Source organism: Protopterus annectens, chromosome 4.part0 (genome assembly GCF_019279795.1).
Source record: "Protopterus annectens isolate FY-2018-M chromosome 4.part0, PAN1.0, whole genome shotgun sequence".
Taxonomy (NCBI): domain Eukaryota; kingdom Metazoa; phylum Chordata; order Ceratodontiformes; family Protopteridae; genus Protopterus; species Protopterus annectens.
This window is the reverse complement of record NC_056733.1, coordinates 136,468,646-136,496,059: the sequence shown is the minus strand read 5'-3', so window position 1 is coordinate 136,496,059 and position 27,414 is coordinate 136,468,646. Positions and strand designations below refer to the sequence as shown.

At 43.0% G+C, this 27,414-nt stretch overlaps 1 protein-coding gene across 1 annotated transcript in view; it reads right to left on the bottom strand.

Annotated features, from left to right (window-relative positions):
- Positions 1-27,414, bottom strand: part of LOC122800226 (dynein axonemal heavy chain 17-like) — a 17,083,451-nt gene that overhangs the window by 3,490,127 nt on the left and 13,565,910 nt on the right. The gene's annotated exons all lie outside the window — the stretch shown is intronic.

Genomic DNA, 27,414 nt, shown 5'->3' with positions numbered 1-27,414 from the left:
GGCACCAATAATTTAAAGAAAAGGGATGCACATTTTTTAACGTCTTTTTCTGAAATAAAAATAAATGACCTTATGTGGAATAATATTGTGATACAGTTCATTAAAGCCTACATATTTTACACTGACTCTTTGATAATGTGCTTATATTTTTCCATAATTTTTGTCACTCCCATTTTCTAAAATATTTTTCTGAGTAGTATGTCACATTCCTACTGGAAAAGGATGAGTTATGTGCTATTTGGCAATCAAATTTTGTGATAATTAGATGCCAACAATTTTAGCTGTATATTCATATTTTTCAAAGGCTTTTGTTCCGATTTTTAGTGCTTGCAGGTTGAGAGGTATGAGTGCGACCACCAAGGCAGTCCGTATCCCACACACACACACACACACACACACACACACACACACACACACACACACACACACACTTATTCATGCAGTGTCAGTCATGTCCTTAAGGATGCTAACACAGACATACTAATACCCACCCCATCTCCTATACCTGCTGAAATTACTTGAACCACGTGTACTCACATAGGAGTGAATAGCTGACTGCCATGGTTATACAGTGATCCCATTTTATTCCTGGAGTAAAGTTTTACTCATCAAGTGAGCCTGGGAATTGCTCAGCTGAGCAAATTAGGAGCTGTGGGCATTTCTGGAGGAAAGAACATGGCTAATTGGAGTTAATCACGCCCTTGGACTGCCATATTAGCATGCAGCTCCACCTGCAAGACCACCCACTACACTGTGCTGGACTTAGTGACCACTGTCAGATTACCCATCCTGTGGAAAGGAGTAAGGTGGCATTGGCCCATCACATTAGTAACATATGCTGGGGGGCAGATGCATCACCCTCAGCAATAGACCTGGCAATGCTTTTGCTGCAAAGCATGAAGTACAGTCGTGCAAGTCGAACTTACCCATAACAGTTGATGTTCAAATTCTTCAGTGCTGCAGGAGCCCTTAAACTTTATGGGTTGTTTTCTGCTTAGGAAGAAAACAACCAGAGAGTTTGCAAAAGTTCTGGCTCCCACCACTCCTTCATTCTGACTGCTGCTTGGTCAAACCAAAGGAGGAAAATCAGTAGTCAGAGTAACACTTTCTTCATGACTTTCCTGCCCAAACAATGAGAGAAGAGCCTATCAATCCTGAATCAACCAACCGATAATAACAATAAACATATACAGTATAAACAGAACAACCTTACTTTATATCCCATCTATAACAATATACAAGACTAGGGGGATGGAGGGTGGATGTGGCTACTGCAGGAGTGAGGAAGCAGCAGTGAAGAATTTGATCATCTACTATTATGGATAAGTGATATTTGCACAACTGTATTCTAGTCATCATTCCAACTGCTGTAGTAGCCCTTAGGCTACATAGGTTGAACAACAAAGCTTAGCCAACCCGAGAGAAGGAAAATATGGATCAATGAACCTCTGAAGAATGGTTCAAGCAAAGCTTGGCCTGGATCTAGAAGAGGAATCCAGTTTATAATGTTTGTAAAGGTATGTACAGAGGACCGTGTAGCTGCCCTGGAATGCTTCTAGAGTACACCTCTTTCCAGTATGGCATTGAAGAAGACAATATTCTAATAGAATGTGCCTTGCTACTCCTCAGAATAGATTTACCATGGTGTGAATAAAAAAAAAAAGTTGCTGTGACAGCTACCTGAAAATCGTCTGTTTATTCACAGGGTGTCCTTTTTTGCCTCCTGATAAGAAATGAATAGCTGATTAGCTTTTTTAAAGGACTTAGTTCTGTCAAGATAGTACCTGGGATGTCTATGGACTTCCACTGTATGCAAAATCCTTTCCCAAACATGGAGATTGGTGGCTTGATTCAGAGTAAACTCTCTAACCACGTTGGGCATGAATGACTAGTTTGTTCTTAAAGAGACCTATCCCTGTGGAAAATCAGATAGGGCTCACCCACTATGTGAGCTTGCACATCATATACTTCTTCTTGCAGATGCCAGAGCAATGACAAGTGCAGTTTTCCAAGTCAAGAACCTTAAATCACTTGATAGGCAGGTTCACATGTTGATACAGCCAATTTCTCCAGCACACAGCTGAAATCCCAAGAAGGAGAAACCTGTTTACAAGGAGGTCTCAGGTATAAAATGTCTTTAAGAAAGAGTTTCATAGTAAGCAGAGAAGAATGAGGAGGATCTATGGGCAATCATGCTGAAATGGCTACATAATCAACCTCTATAGAGGAATAAGAGAGGCCAGAGGAAAATAACTCAGTCAAATATTTGAGTACCAGTGATACAAAATCTTTGATGAGCCCCTGGTTATTGGTTAAGCACCAATTAGAAATTTACTTCCACTTACCAACATAGGATTTTCAAATAGCAGGCTTCCTTGCCTCCTTTACTACTTCCTGCATGCCTTCCTGATATAAGTGCCTAAAAAGTATTAGAAATTAATCTTCCAGATAGTCAGTTGATGTTATATAGGTTCATAGGTTCATAGATTAGTACTAGGCTAACTGCCCTTGCAAGCCATTTTAAGCCTAGCCAATTACCCCTGTGAGATTCAAACTCTGTACCTTGTGTTTGTAAGGCAAACACCTTAACCATTAGGCCACCCTCCTACATTGGGGTGTATCGAGTTCACCCTGTCTTGTGTGAGAAGATCCAGTCTGTGAGGAAGCTTGTGTAACTGCCCTTAGCCTATTTTATAAGAAGGGAGAGCCAATGTGGCCTGGACCAAAATAGGGTCACCACAATGATTTTGGGGTATATGTTTGAATCTTCAGAATTACCGTGGATATCAGTTTAAATAGTAGTGATGCATAAAGGAACATTCCCTTTCAAGGGAATGAAGAAGCACCTATTTTCCATGCTAGGTTGCAAGGAGTCTTGGATCAAAACTTGTTAAGTTGTTTGTTTTGAAAGGAGGCAAACAGATCTACTTGAGCTATTTCCCACAACTGGATCAATTCCTGGAAGACCCTCTCATTCAATTTCCATTTCTGAAAGCCTGTCCTGGTCTAATCAGCTTGTCTGCTACTATTTTGCTTTAATGGACTGTAAGATGCTTAGAGAGTTGGGGATGCTAAAGAGCTAAGTCCAAATCCATCATTGCCACCCAGCACAGTAGGTACAACCTTGTACCTCCCAACTTATTTATATATTGCATGACTGTGGTATTGTCTGTAATCACTTGCAGAGATCCTGGGGGCCAAAGATGATGGAGATACTTCACGACATGGATCACAGCCATCTCTTTTAAGATTATATGCTTTGGTCTGTCTGAAGGATTTCACAGGATTTGCACTTTTACCCCTCTGGAAACTGCTCCTAGAGCAAAATCTGACGTGTCTGTGGTTACAGATTGGTTTGGTGGGGTCTATAAACAGAAGGGGAGACCTGGGTCGAGTTGAATTTGTTGTTTCCATCAATGCAGTTTCCTTTTTATAAAACTCAAATCTGAAATCTGATACTACAGAAAATGCAAATGCTGGGTCCATGTGTTTTTTAGATACTACTGTACCTTTATCAATTGTAATCTGGCTAGAGATATCATGATAATCATACTAGCCACGAACCTTAGGAGCCTGAGAAATTTTCTGGCAGATGTCTGAGACTAATTTGAAAAGATAAGGAAAAATCCAGATAAAAATTCACCTTGTCCTATGTTTAAAAGGCCACTTGAAGAGTAGAAATTGTAAGGCATCATAGAAACACAATCCAGTGAAATGCAATGTTTATCTAGATGTGCATATTGGCTAGAAGAGACATAACCCATGTTAATGACTCCTGAGATCTAGATAAAGACTGCAAAGATAAACAAGTCATCTAAACAAGTAGAGATGTGAATGACATTCAGTTTACAGTACGTTATGACTGGGGCTACACATTTTGTGAATACCCTTGGAGCTGTAGATAAACCAAAGGGTAATACAGAGAGCTGGTAATGTGATCCAGAAACGGAGAACCTTAGAATTTTTCTGAAGCCTATGGCTATGGGAATGGGAAAGTTAGCCTCTTTTAGGTCTAGAATTACCATATAACTGATGGGGGGAATGAGGGTTAGCAGGTTCTGTAAGGTAAACATTTTGAACTTGTGAACTTTCACACACACATCTAGAAAAGAAAGATCTAGTACTGGTCTCCAAGAAGCCTCTTTTTTTGGTACCATAAACATTCTGACATAGACATCTTTACCCCTTTGTCTTAAAGGCATTGGTTCAGTGATTCATTGGATATGTGACTGAAGAACCTGAGGAAAAAAAATTTTGTCTAGTCCAGAGGGTAGGGTGCTATTCCCCTGAAAGGAGGTTTTTGTATCCAGTGTCAACTGTAACCATCCTGTACCACTTTTAACACCCAGGAGTCTGAAATAGTCTTTTGCCAAAGGGGAACATTGAGGGCCAGTTTTAAGGACAGATTTGTGGAGATAGTGGGTGGAGGGGAGGGAACAGAGTAAGGAATTCTGGTATAGTCGTTCTGTGCTATTGGTTTTTCCTTTTTCCTGAAAAGGCCACTATTTTTGTTTTTGTTGTTACCATCCTGCCATCTCCTTTTTTGCATGTTGTTCGAGAGGTATGACAGATTTTGTGTAGCAGGGAGGCCTATAAGATTTGTATTGGGGTACATGAAAGATCTTAGAAATTCCATTAATTAATTTCCCTCTTTTGTCATATTGCTTAATTACCTGGGTAGCAAAAGAGCCAAATAATACCTCTTCATACAGAGTTGAAGCCAAGATTTCAGACTATACCTTATCTGCAAACTTTCTGTTACATACTCAAGCATATCTTTAAAAGACTGTAGCACTGGTCCTAGACACAGTATCTGCACAATCATACACAATCCTCAAAACATGATTAGATACCTTGGAGAGAGTGTCAAAACAGTTTGGTTCAAAAAAGAGTTTTTTTTCTGCAGGAAGAGTGGAAAAAACTGCCCACAGACTGTCTATATAACAAAGCATAAATTTCCACATATATGCCTGTTAATTCATTTGTAAGGCCAAAGTAGAAGGAGAAAATTTCTCTTACATATATGGTCCTATATTTATCCTACTTGTCACCACATGAAGGGTTCTTGTTGAGGACCAACCTATTGACAGCACTAGACACACTGAAAATGGCTCCATGGTCAGATATAAGGTGAGAGAAAGAGCTTTATTAGCTTGAGGTACCTTATAAAGCTTATTTGCCTTTTTAGGGACTATCAGCTAAGCATCATGGTAAGTACAAGCAGTATTTAATACATCCTGCAGGGCTGGCAGTGTAGGCGCGATGGGAAAGAAATTAGGTATATCCACTTGTAACATATCATACTACCTCCTCGGTTCAGGGGCAACATGTATTTGTTTCCATAAAAAATACCTCATTGATCCATTCAATTGTCTGATTAAAAGAAAATTCCTCCACAGGAGGATATGGTTTAAAATTTTCCACACAGTCAGAGAGTTGGACTTCATAATCTCCAGGGGAAAAAGCCCTATTTCTATCAAAGTCAGAATCATCAGGCCTTCTTTCTTCAGAAATACAGTAGAGAGTCGATTATCCAAACTAATTGGGACCTAGGGTAGTTTGGGTAATCAAACTGTTCGGATAATAAAGAAAACAATCCCAAATGATGTAGCAGCAAACCAAGCACCAATAAAAATAATATACCACCACACAGGCCGAACAATAAAGGAAACCACCACATAACACAAGCACTCAGGTCACTCCAAGGCAAGTACAAATATGACTCAGTCATTGTCCATGCTGGTGTGAATGACCTGAGATGTACCTCCCTGGACTACATGAAAAGAGACATAGAGGAGCTCTCTGAGCATGTAGCCCAGGCTGGTATGACCCTGACCTTGAATAGCATCTTACCCTCACCAAGAATGATGCCACAGTATGAAGACAAGATGATCAATTTCAACAATTGGCTTAAGTATTGGTGTCATTCAAAGGGGATCCAATGCCTATCAGCTTGGGATGATATGCACGACAAGCCATGATGCTTTGCTAGGGACGGCTTGCACCTGTCACCCCTGGGCTTTCGGATATTGGCAAAGGCTCTTGCTACCCCATAGTGCCTTTTTAGGCAAGGCTCAAAGACAAACCCACCTCCATAGGTATCACAAGGGATAAGAAACTAAGAGTAATGCTACTCAACGCTAGAAGTCTAAACCTCAAGATGCATGCACTCGAAACTCTCCTTAGCATGGAGAACATCGATATCTGTGCAGTAACAGAAACCTGGTTCAGGGGTCCCGAGAGCACCCCAGCACTACCAGGTTATACCTCATACCATGCTTTTCAGCCCCAAAACTTGGACCGAACCACAAAAGGAGGGGGAGTATCGATATTTATCAAAGATACCCACACCTCCAGGTTGGTGGCAAAGCACGAAGCATCAGAGACTATCCATGTGCAACTAACAGTGGGTAAAACTGCCTTCCAGTTTATAGCCTGCTACAGACCACCCTCCCAAACCCAGGAACCCCACTCGGCCTTCCTGAGAACACTGGAAAATATGAAGGTCTCTCCGAACACCATTATATTGGGCGACTTCAACTACCCAAACATAGATTGGGAGCATTTCTCTAGCTCCAACACCCTTGCCCAAAGGTTCCTAGAATTCATAAACTCAAATGCTATGGAACAACTTGTTACCACTCCCACAAGAGGGGAAAACATACTGGACCTGATCATCACCAACATGGGGACTCTATGCTCCAGACCAGAAGTGTATCCCTCACTGGTAAGATCAGACCATAAACTGATCTCACTGGATATTCACATCCCGACCCCACCCCCTGCCCAGAAAACCACAGAGAAAAACTTCTCTAAAGCAAATTTCACACTCCTCAAAACCGAGGTGGAATCCTTCAAAGCCCCTGGGCCTGTGGAAAATACGGCCCAGACTGCATAATCCTTTATAAATGCATTCTATGAACACCTTCAGGACTGCATGGATCATGCAATCCCAAATAAAACCAAGACCCAATCCTCCAAAGGCAGACGACCTGTCTGGTGGACCCCAGCCATAAACAAACTATACAATAGAAGGAGGAAGCTACTACATGATAGAGCAAAATCCCAAAAAGGGAAGGCATCTCTGATCAGTATTAGCAAAAAACTAAGGGCACTCATAAAATTGTCAAAGGCCAGCTTCGAGAGAAAAATTGCACAGGACACTAAGGATAATCACAAGGCTTTCTTTAGTTATGTTAGGAACCTGGGTGGGAATTCCCAGATATGCTCAGAATTAGTCCAAAATGACAAAAATACACTGATCCCACAGACATTGCCAACATCCTAGCTGACAGGTTCAGCGCAAACTTCTCCCCTCCCACCAAAGGGCAAATATCTATCCCAGCAGAGTGCTGCCCCTGACATCTCAGATGCTCAGGTGGGAGCCGCCCTCTCCAAAGCAAAAAACACAGCATCAATGGGACCAGATGGTGTCCCAGGCTGCGTCCTACATGAACTCCAAGAAGAGCTAAACTCAAACATAAAACTACTGTTCAATCTCAGCCTTACTACAGGATATGTACCCAAAGAGTGGCGTACAGCAACAGTGGTCCCTCTCCACAAAGGTGGTGCCTCAACGGACCCTGGAAACTATCGCCCCATAAGCCTGACTAGCTTGGTCTGCAAAGCTATGGAAAGGATCATCATTGACCTCATAAATAAAGATATTGGGGACCTACAGACACTGGATCCTACCCAGTTTGGCTTTGTTAAAGGCAGATCCTACCTCTTAAACCTGGTTGACTTCTTTGAAACAGTCACCAAGGCCATTGACGAAGGGAAGGTGGTCCACACAGCCTATCTGGACCTCGCAAAAGCCTTCGATACAATACCCCACTCGGGCATTATAGATAAGCTCACCAGCTTAAATATAAACCCCTATGTCACTAGATGGGTTGCAAACTGGCTCAAGGACAGAACCCACATGGTTAGAATTGCTGGAGCCATGTCAGACTCCAAACCAGTTACAAGTGGCGTCCCACAAGGCTCAGTCCTGGGACCTCTCTTGTTTGGTATATATTTCTCGGAGGTACAGGCCAACACGGAAGGACTGTAGCTGACCAAGTTCGCAGATGACTGCAAACTGGGTGCCATAATCGACTCTCCAGCCGACACAAGCATCCTCCAAAAGGGCCTCGTAGAAACAGACAACTGGTGCCAGAGCCATGGCCTCAAGCTAAACGCCAAAAAGTGTATAGTCATCCCCTTTGGCAAAAACAAAGTGCCCACAAATTACCACATAGGTGCTAATCCATTAAGTACAGAAGAAGTAATTAGGGTCCTGGGGACCCAAGTTGATAGCAATCTCTCATTTGACAACCACGTGGCCAAAGTGGTTAGAAAAACATTTTATATAGCCCACCTAATCATGAAGGGATTCACATCTAGATTAGGGGAGGTCATCGTGCCTCTTTACTCATCCCTCATCAGGCCCATAATTGAGTACAATGCCCCTTTTGGGATGTACCTTACCAAACACCTGCAGCAACTGGAAAGACCCCAAAAGTACCTCACCAAGAGGATCAAAGGGCTCAAACAGATGCCATATGCTGCCCGGTTAAAGAAACTCCAGCTCTACTCAGTGGCATACTGCCTGCTCAGAGGTGACCTGTGCCTGGTGTATAAGGCCATGTCCAACCTGGAATTAAGGGACATGCTGCACCTCAAAAAATCCAAATCCCATCGAGCTACACGCTCGAGAGACTTGAACCTCAGCACTGAAATAAATAGGACATGCTGGAGGGACAGATTCATAACCCAGAGGCTCCCTTCACTCTGGAATAAAATCCCAGTCCAGGTTAGGCAGAGTCCCTCATTGACTCTTTTCAAGAGGAATCTTGATGAGTGGATGGGAGATCGTAGGTTTACCCCGGGTATCACTTCTGTGTCACTGTTAGACAGAGGCACAGTATACTAACCTCGAAAAAGGGCATAGCAAAATTAATTTAAAATGGGTGGCGAAAGCCAAACATACTCTGGCTAGGCTTATAAATGCCCTAGGGCAGATAGCCTAGTATGAACCTATGAACCTATGAACCTATGAATTCGCGAAAACCACAGTTTAATATCGCTTTCATCTTCAAGAGACTTCATCAGAATAAAATAACACACATCAGCAACTACTTATATATATCAACCATCAATTAAGTTCAATTAAAAAACACACATAATTTAAAGATACATAAACCAAGACATATATATATTTTTAAACAAAAACAAGTAATTTTAAAATCTTCAGTCTCCTATTTTTTTAAAAAACATTTAATATTGACTGAATCATTTATGCCAGGTTGTTTGTCAGCTCCTAGTCTTAACTGCCACATAGTTTCTCTTTGCTCAAGAAAATCCTTGAAAGACCCACCCCTAATATTCATTACTACGTGTTCCAAAACATGCACATATATACAATGATGGAGCTGTATATTGTAGGAAGTTAGTAATGAAAGGTAGAGAAATAAATTGGGTAAGATGTAGAGAAGAGTCACACATGTAGTGATGAATATGAAGGGTGGGTCTTTCAAGGATTTTCTTGAGCAAAGAGTAACTATGTGGCAGTTAATATAATATATATATATTTATATATATATATAACAGGAGGCCGAAGGTTTTAAAATGACTTTTTTTTTTTTAATTTCTTGGTTTATATATCTTTAAATTATGTGCTTTTTAATTTAACTTAATTGGTGGTTGATATATAAGCAGTTGCTGATGTGTGTTTTATTTTATTCTGATGAAGTCTCTTGAAGACGAAAGCGATATTAAATGAGAAGTTATGTACCTACCATAACGTTCCATGTTAGTTGTCTTCTCTCGCCTTCTTTCTTGCTTGATGGGTTCGGAGCCGATCCTCATCTCCGACTCGGCACTTGCTAAGCTCGAGAGTCACTTTTACCAGCTCGAGGCAGCCCCATATCCCATGATGCAAGGCGGTAAGTACCCAGATCTCGTTTGTTGTCTATAGGCAACAACACCTAGCATAAAAAAACTTCCCAAAGGAAGAAAGAAGGAGAGAAAAGCCTGAAGGATGGTTTTGGAGGACCAGTACTGTATGGTCTTAAGAAGCATACTTCCATGTAGAGAGAAAAGGTCTGTCCAGGCCAGGGGGAAGGAGGGAGGGTCGCAAGAAAGAAGGCGAGAGAAGACAACTAACATGGAACATTATGGTAGGTACATAACTTCTCAATGTTAAGTTGTCAATCTCGCCTTCATTCTTACTTGATGGGACCGCGTCCCTAGCACCTCTATCCTGGGTGGCTCAATGGAACAGACTCTTGAGAACTGTAGAGCCAAAACTGGCTCTGTCCCTGGAGGCCAAATCCAATTTGTAATGAGAAACAAAGGTATGAGGAGTGGCCCAAGTGGCTGCTGCACAAATAGTGTCTAATGGAAGTCTAGCTTGAAAAGCTGTGGAAGTGGCTAAGCTTCTGGTTGAATGCGCTTTAGGTTTCGAGCACAGCTGTTTTCCCCTGAGCTGATAAATTTCGGAGATGACAGAAGAAAGCCATCTAGATAAGGTCACTTTTGAGACAGGAAGGCCTTTTTTGTTATCAGCATAAGAAACAAAGAGCTGATCAGATTTCCTGAATTGTTTTGTTCTGTCCAAATAATATCTGAGTTGGTGGTGAACATCAAGATAATGTAACTTTTGTTCCGATCTGTTTGAGTAGTTTGGGAAAAATACAGGAAGATCAATAGCCTGATTTAAATTACTCTTTGAGGCGACCTTAGGCAAAAAGGTCGGATTAGTTCTCAATGATACTCTGTCTTTGTGGAAGACTAAATAGGGGGGGCGAACAGAGAGAGCATGAAGTTCAGATACCCTCCTAGCCGAAGTAATAGCAACCAGGAATAAAGTTTTCCATGAAAGAAATTTCAGGGAACATGAAACAGCTGGCTCGAAGGGAGGAAGAATCAAGGATGTCAGCACTAAATTTAGGTCCCATTGAGGAGGAGGACTCCTGATTGGAGGTTTCAGGAGAAAAATTCCTTTTAAGAAGGCTCTACAAAGCCTGTGGGACATAATGTTGTGATCTGCGAACCCGACATGAAAGTTCGAGATAGCAGCCAACTGAACTTTGACCGTGGAGGAAGAGGAGCCCGCGTGAAAGATTTCCGCTAAGAAATCCAAAACTGCTTGTACTGGAGCAGTAAAGGGATCAATATTTTTGGCTTTTGCCCAATAAGAAAAATGTTTCCATTTGCTAGTATAAATCCTCCTAGTAGAGGATTTTAAGGAAGCTACTATGATGTCTCTAACAGGATTAGAGATCATAGGAAGCCTGGCTAAGGAAGGAAGTGGAGCAACCATGCTGTGAGGTTGAGAGAAGGGATAGACCGGTGCAACTGACCCGATTGGTGAATCAGAAGGTCTGGCACTGGTTCCAGATGCCACGGCTGCACCAAAAGGTGACGATGGAGGAACGGAAACCAAATCTGTCGAGGCCAATAGGGAGCAATGAGAATCATTTTGGCTCTCAAAACGGTGGCTTTCTGGAGTACTTGTGGAATCAGAGGAAAAGGAGGAAAGGCATAAAGAAGTCCCTGGGGCCAATCCTGGGTTAGAGCGTCTCTGGGGGGATGGCCTGGCAGTGGGAAGAGAGAGAAGAAGTCTGGGCATTTGCTGTTTTGGGGAGTAGCAAAAAGATCGCAACATGGGCGGCCCCATTCTAGAAAAATCTCCTCCACTATAGATTGTTTGAGAGACCACTCGTGAGGCATGAGAATAGCTCTGCTCAATCTGTCCGCTAAAATGTTGGTTTTCCCAGGGATATGCATTGCTACCAGAAACCGATGAGAGGAGATCGCCCATTGCCAAAGTCTGAGAGCTTCTCGACACAAGGGGTAGGACTTGGTTCCGCCCTGTTTGTTGATATACCATCCACTGAAGCAGGCGCATATAGAAGCGGGCCAGGGGAAGAAGGGTAATGGCCGCAGCCATGAGGCCCAACACCTTTAGAACCATTCTGGCTTGTACTTTCTTGCTGGCTAGGATGATCCTCACGTGACTTTGTATATCTGAGATTCTTTGGTCTGTGAGGGTAGCTGACATCCGAACAGTGTTTAAGTTTGTGACTATGAAAGTAATAGACTGGCAGGGCAATATGGAGGATTTTTCGTAGTTAATCAAAATTCCCAATTGAGTGCAAAGATTTATTGTGTAATCCCTGGCTTGAAGAAGTTGATGCCTGGTGGTGGCTGAAAGGAGCCAGTCGTCGAGATACGGAAACACCTGGAATCCTTGACGTCTCAGGTGAGCCGTGACCACTGCCATACATTTGGTGAACACTCTGGGGGCTGTAGTGAGACCAAAGGGCAGGGCTCTGAATTGGAAATGACTGGACCCCAGCCGAAAGCGGAGAAACCTTCTGGAGCGTCTGTGAATTTTTATGTGATAGTACACATCCTGAAGATCTATTGAACACATCCAGTTGTCCTTCTCTAGGAAGGGCAGAATTGACTGAAGTGTGACCATTCGGAATCTTGTCTTTCTCACAGACTTGTTGAGTCTGCTGAGATCCAATATTGGTCTCCAGTCTCCCGTCTTTTTGGGGACCAAAAAGAACCTTGAGTAGATTCCGGGCTCTGAATGGTCTGTTGTAACTGGCTGAATGGCTCTTTTTTTGTAGAAGTTTTAATACTTCTAACTCTGCAATTTCCCTTAGACCGGGTGGTACATCTGGAAGGGAATTTGAGTGAGAGAAAGGACTTTCCTCGAAAGGAATTTTGTAACCCTCGGATATGATCGACTGTACCCATCTGTCTTGAGTGAGGGAACGCCAGGCTTCTGGGTACAGCGATAGTCTTCCCCCGACTGCCTCCAAGGATGGACAGTCGGGCAACATCTCAGGGATGCTGAAAGGGCTTGTCAGAGAGAGGCTCTCTGCTTCCCTGGTTTTGTGGACCCCTCTGCCTCTAGAGCGGCGTCTGTTATTGTTACCCCCTCTGCCTCTAGGGGTAAACTGACCACGTGTATCCGGCGTGACTCCTTGGGATTTGTGGAACCACATTTTGCCACCCTTCTGTCCTTTAGGGTAAGGTCTAGAAGGGGTGGAAAAACGGACCCCTACGGCAGAAAGAGTCTTGCCGTCCTGCTCACACCTGGTCAATGTATCCTTCACTTGAGGGCCAAACAAAGCTGACCCATCAAAGGGAGAGTTTGTGAAGGACGCCTTAAAGGGATCTGCAAAATTACAGAGCCGCATCCAGGCATGGCGTCTAAGAGCCACACCTGTACCTGCGGCCCTACTCGCTCCATCTGCTGCATATGATATCAGTCGCATGGAGGAGTTAGCAATAGAATTAAGGGTTCCTAGCTGCAAAGCAATTTTTTCTTGAGCCCCTGCAGCTGTGGGATCCTGTACTACTTCACCTAGCTCCTTAAGGATGTCCCTTTGGAGTCTGGTGAAGTGACATAAGTAGTTCAGCGAGCGCATAGCAAAGGTCGCTGAAGAGAACATCCGCTTACCATACCTATCCATGGTCCTAGAGTCCTTATTAGGAGGATGGACAGGTACGGAAGGATCTGCAAGTTCCTTCTTAGTGGCAGCTGCCACCACCATGGCATCAGCAGGGACACCTTTTGTAAGGAATTGCTTATCCGAAGGGGCAGTAATAAATTTAGACGGCCTCCTAGGAACTGGCTCTACAGAGTCAGGAGCAGCCCAAGCCTTTCGAGCAATAACCTGCATAAGGGGGTCGAAAGGCGGAGACACCCAGGAGGTGGAGGGCCGAGATCCAAACGCCTCTAGGTATACCGACTCATCCTCAGAGGGATTATTGGAGGGCCAGTTTCCCCTCTGTTTAAGGAGTTCTAGGATGTCTGAAAAGGAGACATCCTCAGAGGGGGATCTTGGGGATCCCTCCGACTCATCTAAGTCGGTATCTGAAGTGATAGACTCAGGGGAGTCTACGTGTTTCCTCTTACAAGTCCTCTTACGCGGAAGATCCCCTGACTGATCAGGAGAATCCTCGGAAGAGGGGGTTCTTCCCAGTGGGGAAACCTGAGGCGGAGGATCTCTGGGTCCGGGAGCAAGAGAGATGGCAGAGATATTGACAGGCACCGTAGAGGGAGGAGCTAAGGGAACAGACTGCTGGCTGAGTCCAGTGGCCAGCACACTCTTCATCACCTCGAAGGCTCCCCTCCCAGGGAGGTCCGAGAGAACCCGTTCCGAAGAAACCGGAACTCCAGGGCCCACCGAAAGGGAAGGCTCCGAGGCAGATGTCGGAGCCGAGCTCACCAAGGCCGAGGCTCCAAGGGGAAGAGTGGGGTCGGACAAGGGTCCAATGCCACTCACCCCCTCGGAGGAGACCAGGGAAGCCCGACCACTGAATCCCTCTAAGGAAGGTCTCGAAGAGGAGATAAGAGTAGATGCTGAGGGAGCAGAAGGGGGAGGTATCTGCCCCTCAGCTATAGCAGAAACTATTCCCGAAGACTCCAGCTCCAAACTCTGAGGTAGAGTCGAAGGAGGAACTGCAAGAGGGTGTGGACTAATAGTCGTCTGTTGAGACAGACTATGTAGCATCTGGGCCAGTGCCTGTGATTTCAATAATCTACTGACCACCCTCTCTAAATCATGGTCAGAAAGCCTGGATGACCTAGATGATCGGCTCCGATGGCTCCGTTCCGAGAGGAGAGGTGAGGCTGGAGCCGAGAGTATCGGTTCCAAGGAAGGGGACCTGGACCTCTTCTTCGAAGGAACCATCGGAGCCGACGAACCATAGAAGACTTTTCAGCACTGACAGAAGGTCTCGATGCATCGGCTCCGGCCGAAGCCGATACAGACATAAAAGTAAGGGTGTCGGAGCCGGTCGGCGCCGACACCGAAGCCTGAGCCACATGGTGGTCGGAACCAGTCGGAGCCGACACCGATGTGACTGAACCAGTATCGGCACCGATAGCCATCGGTGCCGAAGGTTTATGCAAACCAGGATCGGCTCCAGCCGGAGCCGATCTCGACTCAGAAAGAGTCAGAACCGAGGCCGCAGGCTTAGACACAGAAGCCTGGGCCTTGGAAGACTTAGAAGTCTTGCTCGGAGCCGACTTAGCCGGAGAGCCCTCCGGTTTAAGAAGACCCCTTAAAATCAATTTATTTCTCCTCTCCTGCAGGACTCTCTGGCTAAAGGAATGACAAATCGCACAGGAGTCCTGCAGGTGGAGAGGTCCCAGGCAGTATAAGCAAGAAGTGTGACCGTCTGTCAGAGACATCTTCTGACAGCACGAGTCACACTTCTTAAAGCCTGAGACCCTTTCTTTGGACATAGTTGCAGAAACACACACAACACAGTCCCAAAGAACAAGTTATCCCAACAAAAATATTGATAACTAACCTCTCACACACACACACACACACCCTAAAAAGGGGGGGGGTGGGAGGGGAGAAGGCCTGACTAAAAAAATTAAGGAGTGAGGAAAATTTCAGTCAGAAAAGGGCTTAATATAAACTAAAAACGTTAAATATAAAGTTTAAAGTGAAAAAGGGGCTAAAATAGTATTATATAAAACACTTACCAGGAGCTGGTAAAAGGAGGACCTCATCAGCGAAGCGGCAAACGAGATCTGGGTACTTACCGCCTTGCATCATGGGATATGGGGCTGCCTCGAGCTGGTAAAAGTGACTCTCGAGCTTAGCAAGTGCCGAGTGGCTCCGAACCCATCAAGCAAGAATGAAGGCAGGATTGACAGCTTAACATCTGTGGTTTTAGCTAATTTCTGGTGGTTTCCTTTATTGTTTGGCCTGTGTGGTGGTAAACTGTTCAGATAATCAAACATACATTGAACCAGATAAAAAACTTCTAAAATCTTCTTTTTTGCATGCAGGGAATACACTTTTCAACCATTCACTAATTCCAGTGGACAATAAATAATAATTTTCACACATGAGCGGGCTACAAGCTCAAAAAACATGCACAAGTGAATACAAATATCATTTACATATTCAGATTTTATGATTTTTCCTACCCGAAAACTTTGGAAGGCTGTGTTTGGATAAAAAAGAAGTTATGTACTTACCATAACGTTCCATGTGAGTTGTTCTTCTCGCCTTCATTCTTACTGATGGGGTTTGGAGCCGATCCTCAGCTCCGAGTCAGCCAATTTGCAAAGCTGGAGGTCTCTAACAGCTCAAGGCCAAAACCCTGTACCACAATGCAACTCTACCTTCCCCAGATCTTGTTTGCTGCTAACTAGTGGTAAATCTAAATCAGATTTTGAAGGAAATCCTAAAGACAACTAGTGAGAGGAAACTCCTCAGAAGAACCAAAACCAACGTAGAGCCTCTCTCGAACTTCCAGACATTGGATGGAGGTAGGTGGGGGTCCGTAAGAATGAAGGCGAGAAGAACAACTCACATGGAACATTATGGTACGTACATAACTTCTTTATGTGAAGTTGTTCAAGCTCGCCTTCATTTATACTGATGGGTAGCGTCCCCAGAACCACAATCTTGGGTGGCTCACGGGAGTACCTGTCTAAGGACAGCAGAACCAAATGAAGCCCTGTCCCTAGAGGCCTTGTCTACATTGTAGTGAGTTATGAAGGTATGTGGACTTGACCATGGGGCAGCTGCACAAATAGAATCAATAGGTAGTCTGGCCAAAAAGGCTATGGAAGTAGAAACAGCTCTGGCTGAATGAGCCTTGACTTTGTTCTCTAAAGAAATGTCTGCCTCATGGTATATAAAGGACATACAATCAGAAAGCCATTTAGATAAGGTAGATTTAGATACAGCTGCCGGGGCTGACAGGTCCTAGGTGAGTGTCGGTACCGACAGTCCCACAAACAACTGAACGGCTCCCTCCAGCTTTGATGTCTTGAATTGAGTCAGAGGAGGAGTAGAAATTAAAGAAGATGATATTGTCAGTTCCGAAACTGCCTGAGTCGAAGCCGACAGAATTTTAGCCAGCGCTAGATCCTGTAACAGTCTCTGTACAACACGTTCCACATCCGAATCCAACAGTCTGGAAGATCAAGAGGAAGCTAAAGAAGGAGCCAGTGAGCCCAGAATCAGAGATCTTAAAGTCGGAGAGACCAGCTCCAAAACTGGGGACCAGCTCTGACCAACTACCTGTACCGACAGCTCAAAGGACTGTGGAACTGAGGCAAGCATCTTTTTTGAAATCTTCGGAACTGAAGAGCCCTTCATATCCAAACTTGCAGCAGATGAAGCAGACGACGATGGTTTTGAAGACAATGGTTTTGGTTTCCCTGGAGAAGCAGTATCCAAGTTGGACTGGAAGGCAGACTTGATAAGATCACGCTCAACCAGTTTCCTCTTCCTCTCAGCCAAAACCCTGGCACTGAACCCATGGCAAATGGAACAAACTTCCTGGAGATGTACCTCTCCCAAACAGTAAACACAGGTGGTATGGCCATCTGTGATAGACATCTTCTGGTTGCATTTAGGGCACTTTTTAAACCATGATTTAGCTTTTTCAGACATTATGCAAAATGAAACCTTGCAGCAAACCCAAATAAAATGCAATAATATCTCAAGCAATTCAAGAAAGCCTGGCAAAGGGGGAAAAAAAAAAAAAAAAAAAGCCTGACTGGCTACAGGTATAATAACTCAAGAAAGCCACTAAACTATACAGACTAGCTGTTGCAAATGAAAATAAGCCTAAAAGGCTACAGATTAAAAAAAAAAAAAAAAACTAAAGAAAGCCTAACTTCGGTTAAACGGGATAGGGAGAAAACTAACAAGACACCAACAGGGCCTAATTGCCAGAAAAGAAAATACAAAGTTCTGACAACTTTCTTCAAACTAGCACAAAAACCTAAAGAAGGATAGCCTATCCTTATTTGAATACACAAGTTCTTTTTCTTTCCAGAAAAACTGCCCAAAAACTACAAAAAACACACACATCTGATAAACAAAATGGCCTGAGCCATAGAAAATGCATGATCTGTTGCAGTGGTAAACTAGATCTGGGGAAGGTAGAGGTGCATTGTGGGATAGGGTTTCGGCCTCAAGCTGTTAGAGACCTTGAGCTTTGCAAATTGGCTGACTTGGAGCCGAGGATCGGTTCCGAACCCCATCAGTAAGAATGAAGGTGAGATTGAACAACTTCACATTTGACGTTTTGGATAACTGACATTTGGATAATCGACTCTCTACTGTAACTTTACTGGGGATGCCCACCTGTAAAGGCTTCTGCATATCAGGATTTATTACCTGTAATGCCTATGTAGTCAAGGTAAGAAGCTCATCTTTTTCAACAGTTACAACATCATCAGAATAATAATTTGTAATTTTTTTTCTTTCTTCTTAATAGAAATTCTATTAGAAGATGACTGACTCAAAGAAAGGACATCTAACTGGTCGAACAGTCTCTTGCCCCAGTCACCTCAAGAAGAATCTCCTGGAATGTCTCCTAGACCTAAAGAAAATGTCTCTCCCATGCTCATACTAAACACTGAACAGCCAACGACCATGTGGCTGACCCTTGGTTCATGCTAGCTGAAAGGACTACAACAGCGGAAGACAGACAGGTAAGAGAGTTGTCTGAGGAACAACCAATGTGCACTGCAGGTTCACCCACTACTGGCTGTGGTGCAGACTGGGTCCACAGCAATGGTAAGAACTCCTTAGTGAGTGATTTTTTTTCTTTCTACATACTGCAGGAGAAGAGCCAGCTGGAACAGAGTAAACATTCATACTATAACTGGGGAAGAAACACCAAAAGTGAAAGTGTAGCTGGAACTAATCGATTGGAAGATAAATTATCACTGAGTGATCACAAGCAGCACACATACATTCACAGCAGTTTCACCAGTCCCTTAATCTAGTAAAAGTAAAACATAATTCCTTTGCCAGTACTGTTCAAACACTGACACATACTCTGACAGAAATCAACAATGAATGTAGGCTGGGATAAACTGAGCATAAGCATTACACTAATGCACAAAATCCCATCTGTTCCTCTATAAACTTTTCTGTCCCACAAAATTCAAAGTTTACACAAGTAGTGCATATAATTGAACAAATAGACAGAGGTAACTAAAAATATCAGTCCCAAACAGAAATTTCCAAAATTGTGAAACAATACCAAGTTTTTTAAAAGGGAAATGATGCTTTTAGTCAAACAAATAGATTAAATATTATTTTATTACAAAGAGAAATGATTCCTTAGTGAAGATGTTTCCCAACGGGGACTTATCTGTCAGAAATGAAGATCTTAGACAATTGCTACTTATGTGATGCTCGTGAGACATGTCTATTCTTGAGAGAGACAGAAAGTACTGACAGAAGCTTCAATCTGACTGCTTATTTCCATCCTCTGGATTAGCCAATCAGCAGTCAAAGTGAAAGAGTAGAGCTGAGGGAGCACAGCATTTTGAAACTTGCTGGCTGCGTTTTCCTAGGCAAGAAACAGACCATATAGCGTAAGGGCTATGGCAACAGTGGGGATGATGAACATCTATCATTTGAAATAACATCATGCAGTAATGTGTATGCTCTTACTGAGAGGCAAATATTGCAAAGGATGCAATGCTAAGGTGAGGGAATGAGTTAGGTTGGTCCACTTTACTAAATAACTAGTTCACTTCCTACTACCTAAATCTCATTTCTAGCAGTGGGCTGGGACTGGTAAGCTCAGAAATGGGAATGAATGGCCATAGGGTTGTCACTCTAGCGATGGCAATAGGGTTGCCACTCTAGGGATGGGATGGGCCTAGCCTTCATACCAAAATGGAAGGTACTGATGAGCTCCTTGGACAAGGAATGATTGAGTCAGGACTGTCTTCCTTCCCAGAATGATCCTGGTACACCCCAGGAGGGTAGATGATGAGCTGTCATGGAGACTCAGTTCCCATTCTAAGGAGGGGAAAAGAATGAGTCAATTGGTTAAAGGTAGAGAAGCCACTAGGTCAGTCAAGTGAATGGGAAGGTGAGAATGGTCAGGCAGCTCAGTGACCTTAGAATATTTATGAATCTATGGGGAGGAGGGGAGAAACATTTAACAGTTACAAAGAATAGAACTGAACCTGAGGCAACATAACAAAAACATTCCACATTTAAAGCAAACGTATTAAAAGGAAAATAATCAAGGTTTAAACTACTCGTCAGCTACAGAGTACAAAATGTGAGAGAGTGACAACACAGTAAAAATACACTTGCAACAACATTAATTAACAAAAAGAATGCAAAAAATGCAATAACAAAACATGAGTTAATATTTTCGTAGGCAGAGAACTTAACGTTTGATCAGAATAAATGTAGCAGTGGAGAAAGGCATATGTAAATTCCTTAAAAAAGGGAGGACTAAAGGCATAACAAAAATTAGTTGAAGAGATATGTGGCTAGGTGTAGGAAATGAATGGTAAGTGTATGGTGTACTGAAGATATTCAGAATCAGATCACTTAGTGGACAAAAAAGAATACATGAGCCAGAAGACATCCATCTTCTTCCTTACATTAATTCCAACACAACAACTAAGTCCAGTGAATACAGAACATTATGATGTGCAGAATCAGAACTTCTAATACTGTAAATCTATTCTATGCTGCAGGGCCTGCTTTAAATGACCCACACTTGCCTATCATAGGCTTAAATGGTGGTCTTGGTTCTTGATCTTAAGATCTAAGTCACTTAAAATTGTGATGAATATAAAGTCTACAGTGCAAGGGTGGGCATATGTCACATCAGAGAAGTTTAAATTCTAATGTACTTAGTAGGAAAGTTTCCAGGTCAGATATTTGAAAGTAGCATGTTTTTTGGAGGGATATGCAGTGGTGTTTTCTGGGGGTTGCTGGTGTGAAGAACTGGTAGACTTTCTTTTGTTTATGCTCACAGTTTAGTTCACTGTAGACTATCTTGTCAAAGTTCACTTGATTGAGGCATTTGTATTCAATGAGTTTCAATAAGTAGGTGTATATATTACAAGAGAGGTTTGACAACCTTATTTACTGTAAGTAGGAGGTGCAGTCCACCTTCCCAGCATGTGGTGTATGGGGGCATATTCTCTCACATAAATTTTTCAACTAAAGCATTTTTGAAATATTTGTCCTGAATGGATGGGCTTTGACATGATAGTTGGTAAGTGTATGAACCCATAGGCACTGGAAGCTGTTAAAGACTGGGGTGGGGGGGGGGGTGACAGGGGCACTTAATGAACTAAAAAGGGTAATCTATTTGCTACCACAACATAGGTTTACTTGGAGGACATTTTAAGCTTAACCAATTCCTTTTTGGTGATTGAATTAAAATTTTCTGATTGGTCTTAGCTATCCCCATGGCTGATAATTGTATATTAGCCTTAGTGAGAACAACTGTGATCATACCATATATAATTTGAAGGGGCCATGTAAGGGATGCAGCATTTAGGAACTGCCTCTATCCATTAGTGGCATGAGGGGAAATCCTGGAGTACATTTTCTATTTACCCATCCTTGGATCCAACTTGCATGTGAATATGGATGGATGAACTTTGCTTTATTTTTATGGATAGTCTGTTCCGGAACAGTGGTAGCCTCTGTGATATATATATCCATCTCGCCACAACATTCAGTTTAGATACCTGGACTGAGTATTTCTGATGCCATTTGACTTGCTGATGTTCAGTAGGTCCATCTGTATTATGTCGGAGGATGCTTTGTATGCCAGACGTGTCAACTCTAAGCACTGTGTAGGATACTGAGTATAGTAATAAATCTTTGAGGTGGTCCATGCAAGACCTGTTGTTTAGGACTTGTATCCTTTTAGTAAGGTATCTCTGAAGGTATTCCAATTGTTGCATGGGGTTGGACAGATACATGCCAAAGTGGGCATTATACAAAATGATTGACATAATGAGAGCTTTGTAAAGGGGGACAACAACTCTAGATCTAGCCACAATCAATTTGGTTATAAGCTGTGCAATATAGAAAGGCTTTCTTATGACTCTGGGCACATGTTGGTCAAAAGTTAGGTCAGTGTACACACAAGTTCCCAAATGCCAAACAATTGGATCAGTTCTCTGAGGGCATTGTCATGATTTTGACACCAGTTATTATTTGGGACAAGCCTTCCTGCATGGTTAAGTCATTTGGGGATTCAATAACTTCTCCTAGCTTGCAGTCATCTCAAACTTAGCTGGCCAAAGCTCTTTGGTATTTCATTTTACTTTTGAGATGTATATGCCAAACAGAAAAAGTCTCAGCACCGAACCCTGGGGGACTCCATTGGTGACTGGTCTCTTCCCCTGTTTTGATCTCCTGCATCCTGTAAGCCAAGTTGCCAATGCAGCTGGTGATGTAAGTGTTTGCTCCTACATTATTCATCTTTTGTACTACACCTGAGTAGGGGATTGTGTCAAAAGGCTTGGCCAGGTCAAGGTAATGTGGTGTGAACTGTTTTACCTTCATCCATTGCTTTGGTAACAAGAGCAAAGCTTAAAATTTGCCCATGATTTTGAGACTTTCACACTTTCATCTAGGCTGTTTTCAAACACATTTTTAGGGCCATGCATACATGTATGCATTCCTTGATTCACCTTCCTGATTGTATTAAATTATATTCCTTGTATAATACAGCACCCATTGTTAGAATGTGTCTTAAATCTGTAGTTTTGAACAGTCTTCCAGTAAGCAATGAAACAAAATGTATGAACCAATAATGACAAAACAAAACTACCCATTTTAGAAAATTTCAACCATAAAAGGCCACTCAAACTTCTCATAATCCACCAATATCAGTAAATATGCAAAATGTTTGCAGAAGTTATCAAAATAATTCCACATTTAAGGGATCTCTAACTAATGAAGAGGTTGCTGCTAGGAAACAACTCTATATTTCATTGTTTCATCTAAAAATAAATTGGCTGTTGCTCTTGAAGAATAAATTGCCTGTTATATTCAAAAATGATAAGATAATAATATTGCAGCAGGGAATGGATGACAAACTGATAACATGTTCATAGTTAATAGGTAACTCCTCCAAAGGAGGACATTCACAAGACTGTAGCATCCACTCCCTTTAAAATACAATATAGTACAGTAGCAGCAATCTGCATACTGTGGGAGTAGAATGCACAGCCTTCTGCATCAAAAGTAAGCTACTACCTGTTGTGCTAACAATGCAAACAGTCTTGGAATACGCAGCACTAAACTTCTCTTCCCCTGGAGCTCTCAGCTCCTTGTAAACATTTTTATTTAACATTTTTTTTAACCAGGAAAGTCAGACTTGGAAGAAAGACAATTTTCAGCAGACATCAGAGGCCCAGGAAGAAATGCTCCAAATGAATGTTTTTCTAACATGGGAAGAAACCAGAGTACCCAGAGGGAACCCACTCAAATACAGGGAAGACATATAGACTCCAGACAGAAGACACCCTACCCAAGAATCAAACCACATAACCTTTTGCTGGGAAGCAACAACACTACCAATGCACCATCCACTTGACACAACTAAATTTCTCAATTTCACAGCAGAAGAAATCTGGAAAAAGCCAAAATTTATTTTGGGGGAGGCAAAGGGCTGAAACCAGGGACACATTTTAAATATTGCTTGTATAATCTTAGAACACTTGCTAAAATAGTGTTTTGTGTTACTGTGTGTTTCCAAATAAAAATATTGTAAGACTGAAACTTAAAGGGCTTTCATTATGATTTGCCAGAAAGCCACAAATCTTAAGAGGATCACACCAAACATAAGAGCCAAGCTCACTGAATCACATGTGGTGGTGTGGGTAGAAAATGCAGGACCCTGTACCTAAGGTACAGGGTTTGAGCCCAATTACAAACACACGCACATGAAATATTACTTTAGAGCTATACACAAGAAATATTGCTTTGGATATACTGCATAAAATAAATGGAACTAGCACTAAACGGCCATCACTATCACTTTGGAGCTGCGGCCCTTTTTGATATAAATCCAATAGCATTGTACCTACAAACTCTAGCACATAAATTATTCCAGACATTAAACAACTTAAATACATCCTTGGTCAAAGCATTACACTTGTAATTATGTGCAAATGACCTCTAGAAACAGTCATCAACATCTTGGAATTCTATGCAATCTCAAGTGGTACCCAACGTCAGAGCCCATTCTAACACCAAAATAACAGACTGTAAATGTTTTGAAACCTTGATGACAATTTGTAAATATCATTCTAAGCAATGCCTCAAATATTTCACCAACTTTCACACTGTTCTCATGACACCACCATGGGAACAGGCAGCAATGCCTCGTACAGTAAACACATGTATTGTTACTTCCTATGTTTTCTATTCTGTATATTTGAAGTACAGAATTAAAAATGCAATGCGTACACTAACATTACTACAATCAAATCTGTAACAATCTGTGTAGCATTTTGTGACTGGTTTGATTAAGGTATTCAGGGAAATTCCAGCCACTTTACAGAACATAGTGGGATAAGGTCACTCCAGAACAAGTACAAATATGACTCTGTCATTGTCCATGTTGGTGTGAATGACCTGAGCCGTACCTCCCTGGACTACATGAAGAGAGACATGGAAGAGCTCTCTGATCACGTAGCCCAGGACGGTATGACGCTGAGTAGCATCCTAACCTCACCAAGAATGATACCATGGTATAAAGAAAAAAATTCTCAGTTTCAACAATTGGCTGGTGTCACTCAAAGGGGATCCAGTGTCTGTCCGCCTGGGATGACATGCTCGACAAGCCACGCTGCTTTGCTAGAGACGGCTTGCACCTGTCACCCTTAGGCTTTCGAATAATGGCCAAGGCTGTTGCCACCCCCATAGTGCCTTTTTAGGCAAGGCTCAAAAGACAAACCTACTGCTGTAAATAGCACAAGTAACAAAAAATTGAGGGTAATGCTACTCAATGCCAGAAGTCTAAACCTCAAAATGCACGCACTCGAGGCACTCCTCAGTATGGAGAAAATCGATATATGTGCAGTAACAGCAACCTGGTTTAAGGATCCAGAGAGCACCCCAGCATTACCAGGCTACAACTCATACCATACATTTCGGCCACAGAACCCAAACCGAAATACAAAATGCAGGGGCGTATTTATAGTCATCAAGGATACCCACACCTCCAGGTTAGTGGCACAGCACGATGTTTCAGAGATCATCCAAGTGCAACTAACAAAGGGCAAAACTGCAATTCAAATTGTAGCTTGCTACAGATCACCCACCATGTCCCAGGACCCCCATTCTGCATTTCTTGAAAAACTGGGTAACATAAAGGTCCTACCAAACACCCTAAAATTAGGTGATTTCAATTACCCAAACATTAACTGGGAGAACTACTCAAGTACTAACTCCCTTGCCCAACTTTTCCTAAAATTTATAAACTGAAACACCCTGGTTCAACTGGTCAACACTCCCACCAGAGGTGACAACATATTGGACCTGGTCATCACCAACATGGGCGACCGGTGTTCCACACCAGAGGTCAACCCCTTGCTGGTTAGATCTGACCATAAACAAATCACTTTGGATATCCATATTCCGCCCCCACCCCTGGACAAGAAAACCACAGTGAAAAACTTTTCAAATGCAAACTTCACGTTACTTAAGACCGAGGTGGAAAGTTTCAAAGCTCCCATGCTGAAGGATAACACTATCCAAGCTGCAAAATCCATTACTAATGCATTCTATGGGCAGCTACAAGAATGTATGGATCGTGCCATCCCAAGCAAAACCAAGACTCACTCCTGCAAGAAAAGGAAACCAGTCTGGTGGACTCCTGCCATAAATAAGCTATACAATAGAAGGAGGAAACTATTACAGAAAAGAGTAAAATCCCAAGAAGGGAAGACATCCCTGATCAGTATCAGCAAGAAACTATGATCCCTCATAAAATCATCCATGGCGAGCTTTGAAAGAAAAATTGCCAAGGACTCCAAAGATAACCACAAGGCATTCTTTAGCTATGTCAAGAATCTAAGTGGCAATGCTCAGATCTGCTCGGAGTTAGTGCAGAATGGCACAAAATACACTGAACCGACCGATATCGCCAACATCCTGGCAGACAGGATCAGTGCAAACTTCACTCCCAAAAGGGCCCATATCCATACCAGAAGAATGTAGAGTCCCTGAAATCACAGACACTCAGGTTAAAACAGCCCTCTCCAAAGCAGAAAACACAGCATCAGTGGGACCGGACGGTGTCCCAGGCTACGTTCTACACGAGCTCAAAGATGAACTAACCCCTCACATAAACACGCTGTTCAAACTCAGCCTCTCCACAGGTTACATACCCAAAGAGTGGCACACAGCAAGTTATTCCGCTCCACAAAGGTGAAGCTACAACAGACCCCAGGAACTATCGCCCTGTAAGCCTGACTAGCTTGGTCTGCAAGGCTATGGAGCGCATAATCATGGAACTCATTAACAGAGACATTGGGAACCTCCAAACACTGTACCCTACCCTGTTTGGCTTTGGTAAGGACAGATAATGCCTCCTAAACCTGGTGGACTTCACTGAGACAGTTACCAAGGCTATAGATGAGGGAAAGGTGGCACACACAGCCTACCTAGACCTTGCTAAGGCCTTCGACACCATTCCCCATTCTGGTATTATAGTCAAGCTCACCAGCCTGAACATAAACCCCTACGTCACAAGATGGGTTGCCAACTGGCTCATGGACGGAACCCACATGGTGAGAGTTGTGGGAGCTAGGTCCGACTCTAAACCGGTTACAAGTGGTGTTCCCCAGGGCTCAATCCTAGGACCCCTCCTGTTCGGCATATACTTCTCAGAGGCACAAACAAGCACAGGAGGACTATGGCTGACCAAGTTCGCAGATGACTGCAAACTAGGGGCTATAATTGACTCTCCGGCTGACACAGACATCCTCCAAAAGGGTCTCACTGAGACAGATACCTGGTGTCAAAATCATGGCTTTAAGCTAAATGCCAAAAAGTGCATAGTCATCCCCTTTGGAAAAGAAAAGTTCCCACAAACTACCACATAGGTGGTAGTCCCCTAAATACGGAAGACGTAATAAGGGATCAGGGGACCCAAGTAGATAGTAATCTCATCTTTGATAATCTCATTGCCAAAGTGGTTAGAAAATCCTTCTATGTGGCCCACCTAATCACAAAAGGGTTTGCATCCAGATCAAAAGAGGTCATTGTGCCCCTCTACTCATCACTCATCAGACCCATCATAGAGTACAATGCCCCATTTGGGATGTAACTTACAAGACACCTGCAACAGCTGGAAAGACCACAGAAGTACCTCACCAAGAGGATCACTGGCCTCAAACAGATGCCCTATGCAGCTCGACTGAAGAAACTCCAGTTGTACTCGGTTGCATACCGCCTACTCAGATGTGATCTCTGCCTGACATACAAGGCCATGTCCAACCCAGAATTGATGGACATGTTCCACCTAAAGAAAACCTTATCCCCTTGAGCCACATGCTCTAGGGATCTAAACCTCACCACAACAATAAATAGGACATGCTGGAGGGATAGATTCCTGTCCCAG